At 44.5% G+C, this 11,804-nt stretch overlaps 1 long non-coding RNA gene across 1 annotated transcript; it reads left to right on the forward strand.

The window, feature by feature from the left end:
• Nucleotides 1–583: 583 nt before the first annotated feature.
• Nucleotides 584–6,609, forward strand: LOC144296105 (uncharacterized). The gene is made up of 4 exons (XR_013363238.1): nucleotides 584–904; nucleotides 1,095–1,333; nucleotides 2,957–3,164; nucleotides 5,592–6,609. It is a non-coding gene; the product is annotated as an uncharacterized LOC144296105 (long non-coding RNA).
• The last annotated feature ends 5,195 nt before the right edge of the window (nucleotides 6,610–11,804 follow it).

An 11,804-nucleotide genomic window follows, 5' to 3' on the forward strand; every position in this document is an offset into this window, starting at 1 on the left:
ATTGTTTTTTAACTATCACAGTAATTAAATTCAGTGTGCTTCAATTTTCCAAAAATCATTAGTTCTTTTTTTTCAAGCCATTATAGTTCTCAATCTTTAAAACAACAACTCTTCATTCATGGCCCACATTAGCACTTGCAGGCAATAACTCTCATCTCTCAATAGGACACTCTCCCCTTTTCTCTGTCCTTCGGCTCAGAGCTGGCTGTACTTGGGCACTTTCGACTTCAGACATGGTTTTTGAAATATCCTTCGCAACTCTGGAAATAACCTCTAAAGATTCAAGGAGAAAAAAATATCCCCCTGAGACAAAGGTATTAACTCACATCATTTTGCACAAGGAAGTATTGAAGCCCTTATATAGGAACGGGTTTGCTCCTTCGTGTTGTTTTAATCTTTTATCCAGTGCGGAAACATACTTTTTTTTCCTCTTGAGGTTGTCATTTCTGTCAGGACTGGAAAGATTTCATTAATCTGATGGCAGCCAAAGTGCCAAGAAATACAGGGGGCGGGGGAGGGAGGCCACCAATCTCCTTTCTGACTGGTTGCCTTTGCAATTATTTTTCCGGGAACAACCTGAAATGTTGACCCTGGGAGTAACTGCCTCCCTCCTCCTCCGGCCCACCACCCACCACAATGGCCAGATTCTCAGCCAGGGCTCGATTCCTACTGTGCTCTTTATTTTTGCAAGCTGCTGCTGCTGAAGGCGCAGATGAATGTACGAAGGAAAATGATGAGCTTTGACTCCTAGTGCCTGGACAGCTGACATTCAGCAATCTACCTTATTTTTCTTAAACTTGGCAAAGATGCCCAGGTCTGTCAGTCATCAGCTCCTGGATGGCAGCCAGAGGGTCAACTCCTCCTGGCAAAGTGGAGGAGCAGGTGACAGGTACTACAAGGAAAGGTAAGAAATCAGCTAGTTATGAGGATTTGTCAGAACCCGTGGACAGCCACCGGGATCTGTCCCTGCTGCAAGTCACATACGTATAACGGGATACATTAAAACTCTGACACCCTGCTGCCACTCCAAGACAACTTTGAGAAAGTTTCTCTCTCTTTAACTTGTAAAATGTGTTTATGCATCCCACATACAGAGAGCCAGGCACTGCGCCAGGAGCCGAGAAGAGATAATCACCAAGTCCCACTTTGGAGGAGCACCCAAAATGATGTCATCGGTGCCTCAGTAAAGGTCACCGCAGGATGCCATGGAAACCCCTAGGAGGAGCCCCCAATCTAGATGAGAGGGCCAAGGATAGGGAGGGAGAGGAGGAGATGAGTCTCCCTTATCTTCAGGGAGAGGAGGAGATGCTACTGGAAGGAAGGAGCCAGGCAGGTGAGGAGACTTGGTTGGGGAAGGGGGAGGGGTTCCAAGGAGAGGATGCTGATGGGGACCAGCCAGACCTGGACAAGAGGGTAGGGGTTGTGACCCACTAGCCAAACTGCAGGCAGTTCGAGACGGATGGAGGGTGGGGACAACGAAGGGGGAAAGTGGCAAGAGGCTGGAAAGGCAGCCAGGCCTCACAGGTCGCCCCAAAGGGTTTAGGATTTTTTCTAATGGGAACAGAACGACGGAAAAGTTGGCTTGAAAAAACACAGACAGGGGCGATACATGGAAAGTCAAAGTCTGGGGATCCTTGGGTGGCTCAGTGGTTTAGCGCCTGCCTTCGGCCCAGGGCCTGATCCTGGAGGCCGGGGTTCGAGTCCTGCATCTGGCTCCCTGCATGGAGCCTGCTTCTCCCTCTGCCTGTGTCTCTGCCTCTCTCTCTCTCTCTCTCTCTCTCTCTCTCTGTGTCTCTCATGAATAAATAAATAAAATCTTAAAAAAAAAAAAAGGGAAGTCAAAGTCAACGAACAGCTTTGGTTGGATATGGGCCCAAAGCCGCAGTGACGCTGCAGGCAGCCTCCAGGTGCCCAGGTGAGGCTACTCGCCACCAGGTAAGGAGCCCCGGAGAGAGAGCAGTCACGGGTGAGGACGGGGCATGCAGATGGGACACGGGGGGCCATGGGGGGGGGCTGTGCGGCGGCCACGGCCCAGACGGCTTGCAGGGCAGCAGACCGAGATGGGTCGGGAGCCAAGGGTCCGCGGGCACCGGGGGGCAGGCGGCGGCCCAGGCGGCCCCTGCGGTGAGGGGAGGGAAGGTAAGGGGGCCCCGGGGCCGGCGTAGGGAAGGTGGCGTGTCCGTGGCATCCAGGGAGCAGGTGAGCTGAGCCCCGCGGGGGTGCCCAGGGCCGCGGGGTCAGGAGCCGCACCAGCTAGACAAGCTGCAGCTGGAGGCCCTCTACCTTCGAGCCACCTCAGCTCTGGTTCCTGGTCTGAGGCTAGCGGGGCCAGCCGAGCCCCAGGCGGCAGGTGCCGGGCGTGGTGGCGCTGGCCCTTTTGCATGCGAGTGCACACATGCACACACACAAGCGTGTGCACATGCAGAGATGTGTATGTGTATGCACATGCGCTCGTACACATGCATATGTACACACACACAGCCTACACACAAGCACATGCACACACAGAGATAGACATGCATATGCGCTTGCACACACGCACACACGCGCACACAGAGATGAACATGAGCACACACATATGCTCACACACACAAGCACATGCACACACGGAGATGGATATGCATATGCACATGTGCTTGCGTGCTTATGAGCACCCACATATACCTACACACGTACACACACACAGGCAGGCAAACAATAGAGGCCTCTGCACTCCTACCCCCTCTGGGCCCCTCCTAGGGTAGAGGTGGGAGGGAGGAAGTGGCCACAGCAAGCTCCTTCTCCAAGCCCTTGTGCCTGGTAGCTGAGAGCCTCTCTCCTAGTTCCCCAGAGGCTACCCCCTGTCCAACCCAAAACAATGCTATCAGGTTCCTATTAAATTGCCATCTGTTTCCCCCTGGTCCAGGACAATGCAGCCCAGCCTCGGCCTGTGAGCTAATACCCTGCATTTTCACAGGTGCAATAAAGAAGGCATGTTTTTGTTGTGGTCTGCGGCTGTGACATCATTTCCCGTGCTCTGACTGGTATTAGTTGTGGCTGAACCAACTCACTCCCGGGTCAGGAGAGAGAGAAGTTGAGTGGAATAAGCTGTGTGCCAGAGACCAGGCCACTCCACCTGGCTCTGCTGCTCGCCCCACCAGGACTTGAGATGTCTAATCTCTCAGGTTTGGTCTCATCATCTCCAATGGAAATAAAAAGTAGCGATGGTAGTAATTGACCTGACTCTCAACACAGACCAAATGAGCTCAAATACCCCAGAGAGTATAGAGGTCTTGAGTGCTCTATTAGAGTAATCATCTCAACGTGAAAGATTTTATATCTAATATTGTTTTAATCGGCCCCACCCCCTCACAATAGTATCCAGCAAATGTAGTAGGGAATGGGGAAATCAATTAGTGTACATTATTTTAATGGAATGTTGTGCAGCTGTTCTCTGCTTTAGAGAAGTAGATTGGCACCACCTAGTAAGGTTGAAGAAAAACATAGCCTACACTTCAGCATTTCCTCTTTCAGGTATACTCTCTGGAAAAACTGTCTCACGTATGCACAAAAGAAGGCAAATTCAAGAATGTTTTGTTGCATTTGAAATAGCAAAAAAAAAAAAAAGTGGGGAACCACCTAAATGCACATCGATAAAAGAATGGTAATTGATTATGCCATATTCTTGCAGTGGAAATATACCACATCAAGGAAAATGAATGAACCTGAACTACCCATTTCAGTTTGAATCTCATAAACATAAAGTCGCAAGAAAATGCACACAGAATTATACCATTTATACAAAATCTGGAAATACGTAAAGACTCTCTGACGGTTATAGACAGACATAGGTAGTCAACAGAGAAATGCACAGGAATGAGAAACAGCAAATTCAAGATGGTGGTTGCCTCATCTTATGATGGGGAAGGAGAGGAATGTGGCCAATGTCCGCATAATCTTTATTTAATAGGCTGGGTGGTGGGTGCATGAGTGCTCATTGTACTGTTTTTAGAACTTTCTGAAGGATTTCATATTATCTTAACGAGACAGCTGAATTATATACTTGCCTAGAAAAGTAGCTTCAGTATAGGCTTCAACAAAACAGAAACATATGAGCATATGATTCTGTTGATTATCAAAAATTAATACTGCCCTGGTTCTCATGGAGCTTATATCCTGGTGGGAGAGACAGACATTAATCAAATAATCACTCAATGAAATATAAAGCGGCATCTGTGCTAAATGTTACAGACAAGTGGTGCAGAGGATTTGGGGTGCTCAAGGAGGTCAGACAGGACACCTCAGCAGAATGTTGCTCTGATGTTTGAAAAGGAGAAGTGGGAAGGCCATTCTAGGGCAAGGACCAGCACATGCAAAGACCCTGTGGTAGGCAGGAGCATGGTGGACTGAAGGACTGGCTTATGTGGCTGGAGGTACCTTGAGCTAACAGAAAATTCTGGAAGAAGAGCAGGTTTGGCTGTGATTGTAGCTAGAAGGTTTTTGAGATATGGGTTCTGGGAAAATGTCATATGACTCAGAATGATCTTAGCAACCAGAGAAGAAGCAAATCCAGACAGTCACCGGACAGATGACAACAACTGCAAATACTTACTGAGCACTTTCTATCACATGACATCCAGCTATGTAAAACCAAATCAACCTTTAATTATTTGGCGTCTTTTTTTGTTGTTGTTGTTGCTACAATAGTGCTAGAAAAAAAACTACATTTTTATATGCATATAAAAATTTTGCAGAAAATGTGGGGTTCACTGAACTGGAGAAAAGAGTTATGTGCCCCGAGGGGCTGTGATCCCATCTGTATGACCCTCCGCTGCACCCAGCACAATGCCTGACACCTAGTGGACACTTGACAAATTCTTGCTAACATAGGCTGTTAGCTGAAGGTATATAGAGAAGTTTCTACTTGATACATGCACACCATCTCTACTCCTCTCATAGAGACATGTTGGCCATTTGTCAACAATTTGGGTGGTAGGCTCACTTCTGTAACTGATAAGCCAAAGCTGTCTTTCCTCACTAGAAGTTTAAGAAATGACTCCAAAACAAAGCAAAACAAACAAAACTAAACAGCAAAAACAGAAACCCTGCCAGCATTTGCAAAAAGGGATCATTGCTGTTATTACAAATGCTCACCTTGGTTTTAGACAAGTCTCTTTCCAGAAGGACTTCCATTCATGAAGTGACACATCTATACATTGGTATAAACTTTAAGCTATGAATCATTTTTAAACGTTTTACTAACATATAATGTACACCTTCAAAGATAACCTAGAAAGGAGCATATAATGTGATACTGCCTCAAATCCTCCCAGAGATCATGCTCCATCAAAAAGTTTGGCCTTCTTTGGCGAAATTTCTGTTCATGTATTCTGCCCATTTCATGATTGGATTGTTTGTTTCTTGGGTGTTGAGTTTAATAAGTTCTTTATAGACCTTGGATACTAGGCCTTTATCTGACGTCATTTGCAAATATCTTCTCCCATTCTGTAGGTTGTCTATGAGTTTTGTTGACTGTTTCTACTGTTGTCCAGAAGCTTTTGATCTTAAGTCCCAATAGTGCATTTTTGCTTTTGTTTCCCTTGCCTTCATAGATGTATCTTGCAAGAAGTTGCTGTGGCCAAGTTCAAAAGGTTGCCTGTGTTCTCCTCTAGGATTTTGATGGATTCTTGTCTCACATTGAGATCTTTCAACCATTTTGAATTTATCTTTGTGGATGGTGTAAGAGAATGGCTAGCAAGCACATGAGAAAATGCTCTGCATCATTCGCCATCTGGGAAGTACAAATCAAAATCACAATGAGATACCACTTTACACTGGTGTGAATGGCTAAAATTAACAAGACAGGAAATAACAAGTGTTGGAGAGGATGTGGAGAAAGGGGAACCCTCTTACACTGTTGGTGAGAATGTGAACTGGTGCAGCCACTCTGGAAAACTGTGTGGAGGTTATTCAAAGAGTTAAAAATAGACCTGCCCTATAACCCAGCAATTGCACTACTGGGGATTTACCCCAAAGATGCAGATGCAGTGAAACGCTGGACACCTGCACCCCCATGTTCATAGCAGCAATGTCCACAATAGCCAAATGGTGGAAGGAACCATGATGTTCTTTGACAGATGAATGGATAAAGAAGATGTGGTCTATATATAAACAATGGGATATTTCTCAGCCACCAGAAAGGACAAATATCCTCCTTTTGCTTTGATGTGGATGGAACTGGAGGGTATTATGCTGAGTGAAGTAAGTCAATCGGAGAAGGATAGACAATCATCATATGGTTTCACCCAAACGTGGAATATAGGAAATAGTGAAAGGGATGATAAGGGAAAGGAGAGGAACTGAGTGGGAAAGATTAGAGAGGGAGACAAACCATGAGAGACTAACTCTGGGAAACAAACAAAGGGTTGCAGAGGGGGCAGGTGGGCGGGGGGATGGGGGCTGGGTGACGGGCACTAAGGAGGGTACTTGATGGCCTGAGCACTGGGTGCTGTACTATATGTTGGCAAATCGAACTTACATAAAAACAAATGTTAAAAAAAAAAAAAAGTCTGGCCTTAATTACTATGTAGGATACAAGCAGAGATGGATGTTCACGCTCATGACAAGAAACACCGCTTCTCATGCCAACCTGTAAATCATTAAAGCTTGCTCAGCATAAAGCCGACAAGGCAATCAGACCGAAACCAACATGCCCGGACCCGACGTCGGGCCTGCAGAGCTTGGGGCTTTGCTGTGCTCCTCGGCTGCCCCCTCCCTTCTAACGTGCCTCGATTCCCACTTTATATTTATACCCCAGCTGCTGCAAAAGGCCACAGCTGCACCGACCCGACAGCAAAAATAGAAGAGATGGGGAAATAACCATACACATTAATAACAAATCTGTTTTTAAACCACAAAGCAGGATTTTTGGTCTATTCGACCTCATAAAAGAACTGTTTATAAGACCCAAACTGAGCTTGCAGTTTCTATGGCTCCCGGGTACAAATGTCCTGTGGCTGAATTTTTCCCCAAATATGAATCATTCTGAAACGGTTTCCAAATTTGTCTGCGGTATCTATTCCGTGGGATGACACAAGAGAAAAATAAGGACAGCTCTTGAATTGCACACGAAATCGAAGCATAAACAATAATATTGCTCAAAAACGTGACTTCAAAAGTTGAGTTGCAACACCAGGAAGAGAATCGGTTAGAAGAGGGAGAAGATTTGAGGTGAATTCTCACTCTGTGGTGGGCAAGGATACGTTTCTTTGCTCATTCCCCAAATGGGCTGGCTCAGTCTTTGGTCCCCATGGGGATTACTGAGATAAGGACACCGCATATGCCCAGAGCAGGGCCGATGCCAATAATGCTTTTTTTAAAATTTTAAAAAAATTTTTTAGTGCAGGCACAGAGTGCAGGGCATTTTCAACAATTCTATTCAGTACTAGCATATTTGCACGCTCCAGGTTTTCTTAATCTGACCAGATCTTGGCAATCCTTTGATGACACACATTTTTTTTTTTATGACACACATTTTAACATAAATGTATTTGGATTCACTGCTCTTCATTTGAAAGGTGAGTCTGTCCAGTATGAGGGAAACCTCCAGCACATAAAATAACCTGTTTAACAAAGTCATACTTAAAGACTAAAAACAGGAACCTCTTGACTAGTGGCTGCCAAACATTATAGAGGCTCCCAACACACACAAAGGCAGGTGCCTGTTAGGAGAGGTTCTTTATGGGAGGAGAGGAGAGACAAAATGAGAACACTGAGGTAGCTATTAACATAATTAAGTCATCCGGCTCAACTGCTGGATGGGACCTTAGGTGTCTAGTCCACTCCTCTGACTTTTTAGATTGAAAATATCCAGCTAAGGAAGACGGCTGGGTTGTCCCAGGTCACCCAGTTTAATACGGTTCGACTGGAGTTAGAACCTGGTCTGATGGATGCACTTTGGTTCACAAGTGTAAGAAAGGATGACCTCTAATATATAATGGTTAACCAGTGGGTACCATTTCTCAATACTTCCTATAGGAGTCATAATTTTTAAATGGCAATTTCCTTTCATTGGGAATGAAAGACACTTTCCCCACACCCCTAATACATGTGGATTGTACGGTTTAGGGTTACGAGTCACTGGAGAGATTGCTAGTACTGATTACCATTCTGTCATGGGGGTTTTCTTCTCTAGATGGGCAAAAGGTAAAGAAGAAAGTCAGAGGTACCCAAGTGAAAGGGAAATTCAGTCAACATCTTTCCCCTTCATACAGTCTCCTTACCAAGGAGATACTTCATAGAGGTGCCAGGGGATGGCATACCGTACAGAAGGTGGCCCACAGGTAAAGACTGTTGGCTGTCTGAAAACTGACCTGAGAATCAGGGGAGGTAGAAAGAAATCACAGCAGGTGTTCACAGAAACTAGGCACCAAGTCAGTGAAAAGCAGCCACTGAAACTAGATGACACGGATTTTGCTGCAGGACTCGTGTATGTGCAGTCACATTCAAGTCTCGGTCAGCATTTGGTTTTGGTCTTGGTTTTGTTTTCTTTGCTCTTGAGGTTGAACGTCAGTGAACACCAGATCAAAAATATCAATTATGGAATGAAGACACCTGGCTTCATTAGGTTGGCAAGACTCTTAACCCATTGTGATTGGCTTCTTGTTTAGCAAGTAATGAAGTGAGACTAATCGTTACAAAACAGTGGACTGTTTCTTCACCAAGTCGATGAGGTGGAGGGAGTGGGAGGGACTGTTCTGGATTAAAAGAGACTTAGGAAACATAAGCAGTGCAATGTGTGGACCTTGCCTGATTCAGGTAAACCAACGGTAAATGACATTTAGGGACAATTGGGAAAATTGGGAGGGGGAAGGTGAGTATTAAATACAACTAGGGAATTACTAATAATTTCGTTAGGTGTGATAATGGTACTGTAGTTATATTGAGTTTTGTTGACTGTTGTTGTCCTTGCTTTTTAGAGATCCATAGTCCTTATTTACAGGAAAAATGCCATGATACTATCATTGTTTTTAAAATATTTAAATAAAAGCAATAGATGAAATAAATTAGCTGAGAGACCTTGAGATTTCCTTGGGGGTAATAATAGCCATCCTGTATGACCTCCCTGGTCATGTCCATCTATTTCTATCTAGTACCATGGAGTTGTATTTCTTTTATATTCCTTAAAAGAAATGGAACCCGTTACATTTGGATATTAAGATCATTTGAAAGTAAAGACTACTAACTTTATAAAGATAAAACTTTATAGCCCTTATTTCTTTATAATATATATATTATTCTTAATTTTAAAAAATGTCTTTAGCAGCACTTAGCTCTAGCTGTGTGACAGTCTGAGATAATAGAGTTCAGGCAGTAATGAAACACACGATGGAAAAGGGGTAGAGGAACACAGCAGTAAAGTCCAATAAATTAGAAAATATATTTCTCAAGTGTTAAAGAAATGATCAGAAAAATCCTTTGTTAGCCTCCTTTATTCTGTTCCTATATTAGGCCAGTTATGGATTATACACTGTGGGAGCTGGAAGGTAAGGGACGGTCTGGTGTGGTTTTGAAAGGACAGCCTTCATCATTTTTTAAAAAGATTTTTTAATTTACTTATTTGAGAGAACAAGAAAGGGAGCCCATCTGGGGCTCAATCCCAGGACTCGAGATCATGACCTGAGCCGAAGGCAGACACTTAACCAACTGAGCCACCCAGACGTCCCAGCCTTCATCATTCTTGATTTCATCAATGAATATTTACTGACTGCTTGTGGTGTGGTGAGAGCCATGCCCAGAGCCGGCCCCTGACTGCTGAACAGGATGTGTGTGTGTGAAGCTGGCACTCAGGCCCTCCCTGGGGCCCTCTAGACACCTTGCACTTCCTCCCTCCTGCAAACACAGGCAATGTCCTCTTTGTATGGCCCTGAAGTATGAGCTTTGGCAGTTGACGTCCAGCGTGTGCAAGGGGAATCCCCAGAGAAATCACGGGGCATATTTTTAATTCTCTGTTAACTAAGAAGAAAGTCATCATACTCAAGGCTGGGAATGATGACGAGCCAGCCTGGGAGGGGAGCCGAGGTGGTTGGTGACAGGTTGGCCCTGAACCGTCTTCTCACATTGACCCATTTCCTCTCATGATAAATCCCCCAAGGTCGAGATAGCTGGAGGTGAGAAGTCTCTGTTGGCACCAGAGGAATTGTTTTTCTGGTGTTTGGGAAATCATGCCCTCATTAGCACCCTGTTGTTACAAAAAGAGCTAACATCACTGCTCCCCCGTCTACCATGTCTATTGATTTTTATCTCTTTGCTTTTACAGAGACTCAGAAACTGGTGAAAAGATTACTATAAATATCCTCATCAGAGTATCAACAAACATGCTCAAAAAAAAGAACCTCTTTAAAGTAATTGTTCATTTGCCTAGTAATTAGTAAACTCCCTAGCATACCTTCAAAGGAAAGTGTGACACATGCATGCGCAGTGATCTCTATCTGTTAGTAAAGTAAGCTCCGGAACAAAGGAAATTCAGAGTTAAAGCACTTTAACCCACTAGAACTGCTGCTTTGAAGATAGGAATATTTATGCCAAGCTTTGTTGTTCTGGAGCTACTGAGGCTTATCAGTCACCACATGGGCTCCTGCGAGGTCTACCAGAAACTTCCAACCTACATGGATATATTGGATTCTGTGATCTACAGAATATACAAGTCTACATCAGCAGCTCTCTCTCTCTGTAGACACATACATGTGGACACACTCGCAAAGACACACACACATACACACAAAGACGTTGTGTACTTGCCATTAATCACCACAACCAGAGGTGTGAAAAAAATCCTCACTGTGTTCAGTCAACATAATTTTGAAACTACTTGAGACACAGATGGAAGAGCCAGAAATACTCAATTTACTCAGAGCAATCATCTCCTACCTCATTAAGAATAAAAAGAACTACTTTCCAGAAAACTTGTCAGCCCCTTGTCACTGCAATTGTTCATTTTCCTTCAGGTTCAAAATATTTTTATCTTAAATGTCAAAGGCTCTCTTCCAAAGATGTTTACCCAGTCGCCCAAATCTGACAGGATGTGCAGCTGTGAATGAGTTGGTGAAATTCAAAAGCTTGAAATCCTGTTTTCAGACTCGACACACTAGATTTTCTGGGTCTTTTGACACTGCTTCCTTTCAACTCTTTTAATCATGCCCTAAATTCTTCAGGCACCATGGGACCAGCTGGAATACAGGTATCTATTCAAAAATTGTAACTTTTCACTGATGCAAAGGAATGCTCTGGGAATTTAAACTAACCCACTTCCTCCACTTTCTTTCCAAATTAAAGCTCAGGAAACCAGACCCGAATACTAACATTTCTCCCTAGAATAATGAGGAAGTAAATATGCAGGAGGCTCAATACAGTCTTTGGGTCTTTGGGTATTTCCATGCATTGGACTACATTTTATGCAAGACCACCCTGGAGGGAAGCCATGCTGGCACCTTATAATACACCTCTTGGAAGGGATCCAACCTGGGCCTGAGTCATACCCACTTTGGTCCAGGTAAGGTGGAATGCCAAGATGGCTCTGAAATAAAGTCATAGCCACAGGAATGCATTTATCCCGGAAAAACAATTGGGCCATACATTATCAAGAGCTTTAAAAATGTGAATACTGGGGCGCCTATGTCGCTCAGCTGGTTAAGCATATGACTCTCGGATTTGGCTCAGGTCATGATCTCAGGGTCACGAGATGCAGCCCAGAGTCGGACTCTATGCTGAGCATGCAGCCTGCCTAGGATTCTCTTTCTCCCCTTTCCTCTGCCTTCCCCTCTTTT

Source organism: Canis aureus, chromosome 24, assembly GCF_053574225.1.
Source record: "Canis aureus isolate CA01 chromosome 24, VMU_Caureus_v.1.0, whole genome shotgun sequence".
Lineage (NCBI taxonomy): Eukaryota > Metazoa > Chordata > Mammalia > Carnivora > Canidae > Canis > Canis aureus.